Raw genomic sequence first — 4295 nt, 5'->3', positions numbered from 1 at the left:
AGAGAGCAGGAGAGGGGACTGCATTGTTAAGTAGGAAGTGGATGCGTTTCCCAAAGAAAACCTCAGAAATTAAGCTCCAGGGGCAAATATGGCGAGGTTCTACCACCTCCTTGAGGACATCCTTAAAACCACAGGGGCATCAGCAGGGCTTGGAGCAGGACTGGCCAATCCCAGAGCACCTCACGAAGCCCTCTGTGTGTCTGTGGCAGTCGAGTAGCACCTGGGGTGTGCTGAAAGTCCCAGTTCTGAGAGAAAATTCTGTTTAAACTTGTACACGTTGGCTGGGTGTGTCCCCCCAGTACAGCTCGGTTCTTCTCTGAGGCGGTGCCTGGCAGGGTCTCTCCCTGTTAAGGGCCGGGCGTGTTTTTGGCACAACAAGTGAATGTGGATTATTTGCTTCAGCAAGAGCTGATGATGTCTGGAGGGTTTTTCAGGTACCTCAGCGGCCAGGAGCATGTGTCTAGGTCACTAGGAACACTTTTTGATCTCGTTCAGTTCTTTTCTGCATGAGGCTCTGTGGGCTGCTGGCAAGGCCCAAAGTAAGGAAGGTTGCCCCAGTGTCCGTGCTCATGTCAATAGTTTAATTTATTTGGCTTTTCTAGGAGCAGATGTCGTGGAGGACCTTGGTGCTGTTTTCACTGGCCTCCTGCACTCTCTGAGAGAACCCATTGCTCCCTGCGTGACGTTCCAGCTCTGTGACAAAGATCCCGAGTCCCTGAAAGCTGCTAAGTATCCTCAGCTCTACCAGTTTAACCGATACTATAGGTTCTGGATGCCCAAGCAGTCCCAGGAACCTGTGGTATGGAATCCCTGAAGTCACTGAATTCTTGAGCCAGTATTCCTATAAAATCCTCGCTGTCGACAGAGGTTACATTTCCATCAGTAACAGCATTTTTATTGAGGAGGTAATTCTGCATCCTTGTTGATCGTGCTGGGGACACACGTTTGCTCCAGGGCTTTTCTCTGATGACACAAGAGGTCTCTGTGGTGTTTGGGAGGCGATACCAGGCCTCAGGGCTCATACAGAGACTCCTCAGCAGGCACAGCAGAGCCTGGTGTGCGCTGTGGCCTCTGTTTACAGCGCCCGGAGTTCCCCCGGGTGGGTGGAGGATCACAGGCCCCTGGGCTGGGTTTGGTGAGTTTTTCTCAGCTCAGCAGTGTGAACACTCCAGATGCCCCTGGGGACACTGCTGGGCAGCTCTGTTCTAGCAGGACTGCACGCCTGTGCTCCCAGAGCTTCAGTTCAGAGCTCATCTCAAAACAAAGGTGGCTGAAGAGATTTTTGTTTCATACTCATCACTCTTTTTCTCTTATGCTTTTTGTTTGGCTTTTTAAACAGTTTGAAAACCACAAGGACTTAAGCCAAGGGCCTCCTGTGGCACCGGATTCTGAATTTGCCACTTTGCTGAAGGGAGCCTGGGAGAGAAGAAGCAGTACCTTCCTGGAAGATGGTGTTCAGACAAAGTGGAGAGACTTGGCTTCCCGGCTCCCCCCACCTGAGCAGCTTTTGTTGGGAGTAAAGCACGTGCTGCTGTACCCGAAATCCACAGTAGAGAACTTCAGCAGATAATACTGTAGTTATCCTTGGTTTACTTTATGGCACAAGTTACAGATGACTAGGCTGCTAAAACTTAGGTTCCAGTGCTGTAGCTCTTTTTCCTTGACTCGGCTCCGTGGGTACGCAGCACCATACAACATGCAGTTGCACCTAATTTGTAAAAAAATGTCATTTGTTCTGATTATTGAAGCCAGGCTTTATTCCGTGGAATCCCAGCTGTGTGCTGCCCCAGGGCCTTTGTACAAATAGCGTACGGGGGGGGGGGGGGTTAGGGGAACCAGAACTTCACATTCCTTGTGGTAGGGATGGGATTTCGGGGGGGGGGGTTAAATAAAAAGGAGATGCAAAATAAGGGAATTGCTTTTACGTGTAACTATTCTTGTCCTAGAGGAGCCATCAGCTCTGTCCCCAGAGCTGAGTTACGAGTGTGTGTGTTGAAAGAGCTGCAAGCCTTTAGGGGCTGCAGTTTGTGTGCCCTGTGCTGAGGTGCCCTGAGGAAATGTGTGAGCCGGAGGGAGCCGGGGCCGGGCGGAGGGAGCCGAGGTGTGGGAATGGGCGAATGGAGGCGGGTGCGGGCGGGACTAGGCGAGCGTGGGCGAAAGCGGCCGAAAGGGGCCGAGGAGGCGAGCGGAGCCGAGCTTTGCCGAGTTCAGCCGAGGCGAGCCGAGCTTTGCCGAAGAGGCGAATGGAGGCGAATGCGGCCGGAAATAGCCGAGCGTGGCCCAAAGTAGCCGAAGCTGGCCGAGGAGCCGAGTCCAGCCGAACGGAGCCGAGCTCTGCCGAGCGCAGCAGCCCGGGCCGGGCGGGGCGCCAGGGCGGGGCCGGGGCGCCGGGAGGATCCCCTCCTGTCCCTCTCTCTCCCGCTCCATGCTCCTGCCCGTATTCAGTTACCTCTCTTTCCCCCGTTTCCATGTCCCCCCCAAACCCGGCTCCTTCCTGTCCTGTCCCTGCCCCGCTGCTCCGTTCCATTCCCCCTCTCTCCCTCCTCTGTGCCCCGTCCCTCTTGCTGCCCTGCCGGCCTTTCCCTTCCCCGCCCGCTTTCCTCCGCAGCCCGACCTCCCTCCCCGCCCTTTCGCATGTCCCGCTCTCCCTCCTCTCTTCCCGTCGCCCCTTCGCTTCTTTCCCCCGCAGCCGCGGGGCTCGGGGCGCCGGAGAATAAAGCCCCGAGGGCCGGAGCCCGGCGCCCCCCGGGCCTTGCGGGAGTCCCCGCACGGGGCCGGAGCTCTCGGCGGATCCCCCGCGCCGCTCGGACCCCGCCCCGGCGCTGCCGGACCTGCGGCTCCGCCGGCATCGCGCTGCGAGCGGCCCCCGCTCCGTGCCGTGCCGGCCGTGCCGCGTCCCCGCCGCCTCTGCCGCTCCCTCTTTCTGCCCCTGGCCCGCGACAGCGAGGCGGGGCAGGAGCTTCGAGCCTTCTGGGGGCTGCCCCCCCTTCCTTGTTGCGGCGGAGTCCCTTTCTGGGGGGATGGAGGCGTGGGAAGGGCTGGAAGGGAGTGCTGGGCTGCTGTCCGGGGCAGTTGGACTCGTCCTGTGCCTTCTTCGGGGGTCAGGGTTAGGGGCTGAAGCCTCGGGCCTCTGATGGCATTTGGGGCACCCCAAGGTCGCTAGGAGAGGGACGCACACTGCGGTGGAGGAGCGGGTGGGTGGCGAATGAGGGGAGGGGGTCACGCTGGGTGCCGTCCCGCAGAGGGACCCAAAGCTGCCCCAAAATTCCCTGGGAGGGGTGTGTGTAGAATACTAAAACCGGGCAAGTGTTTCGTTTTCACAGCTATTGGTAAAGAATAGGAAGCTATGGCTAACCTCATTTGGAAAGAAGCCCTCTCTCGACCACTCATTTGTACCCAGGAATGTAGGAAACTCTGACTGTGGATGGGCAGTAGTTTTGAAAATCATGCCCTAGCCTTTTTCTCTAGGAACGAACCAAGCAAGTGCCCTGAAACCAGCGGTGCAGCTGCAGGGGCTGAAGGGAACAGAAAGGGCTCCCGGCACCTTTTGCCTCCGTTCTCTGCCATTCCCCCAAACGTGTCGCAGTCCCGGAAGAGGTGTTTGTCATGCAGCCTGCCAAAATAAAGACCTGTAAAATCCTAGCTCTGCCTTTTGTTTAACGTGTTTTTACTTTCTATTTATGTCATCACAGAAAGCAAGGAAAGAATAAATATGTCTGGTTCCCACTATTGCTCCGTGCAGGCATTTTTAAAGGCTGCTGTACTTCTGTCCTCTTTTTCCACTCCAAGCTTGACTTTTCCCCTCCTTTTTCGAGGTCTGCTGCTTTGGGTGTCCCAAGCAGGGCTGGGTTCCTCGGCAGGGGTCTTAGGAGTCGGTGCTGATTCTGCTTTTTCCGAAGGTGTAGCAAAGTGTGCCAGCAAAAGGACTGTTTTCTCCAGGGGAAAGCTTTCTTTCAATCACCATCAGTGCATGTATGTGTTTTAATTGTGTAACCAGGTGGATTAAGAAAAGCCGACAGCCGTAGCAGATTTCTGTTGAATCTGTATCTGTGAGAAGTGGGCTGTGTGCTGGAGACGGAGAGACGCTTTTGGAGAGTGGAAACAGCGGCAGGTGTGAGCTGTTAGGATGATGAGGGCTCAGAGCAGGCCCCAAGTGTGAGCTGTGAGGATGATGAGGAGGGCTCAGAGCAGCCCCAGGTGTGAGTTATTAGGATGATGAGGGCTCAGACCAGCCACAGGTGTGAGTTGTTAAGATGATGAGGGCTCAGAGCAGCCACAGGTGTGAGCTGAGAGGA

At 56.3% G+C, this 4295-nt stretch overlaps 1 long non-coding RNA gene across 1 annotated transcript; it reads left to right on the top strand.

Moving 5' to 3' along the window:
- The first annotated feature begins 767 nt into the window (after positions 1-767).
- Positions 768-1543, top strand: LOC144246674 (uncharacterized). Its single transcript, XR_013340335.1, has 2 exons — positions 768-905; positions 1340-1543. It is a non-coding gene; the product is annotated as an uncharacterized LOC144246674 (long non-coding RNA).
- Positions 1544-4295: the final 2752 nt, after the last annotated feature.

Source organism: Lonchura striata, chromosome 8, assembly GCF_046129695.1.
Source record: "Lonchura striata isolate bLonStr1 chromosome 8, bLonStr1.mat, whole genome shotgun sequence".
NCBI classification, from domain to species: domain Eukaryota; kingdom Metazoa; phylum Chordata; class Aves; order Passeriformes; family Estrildidae; genus Lonchura; species Lonchura striata.
Note: the sequence above shows the minus strand (reverse complement) of the source record. Positions and strands in the feature narration are given on the sequence as shown.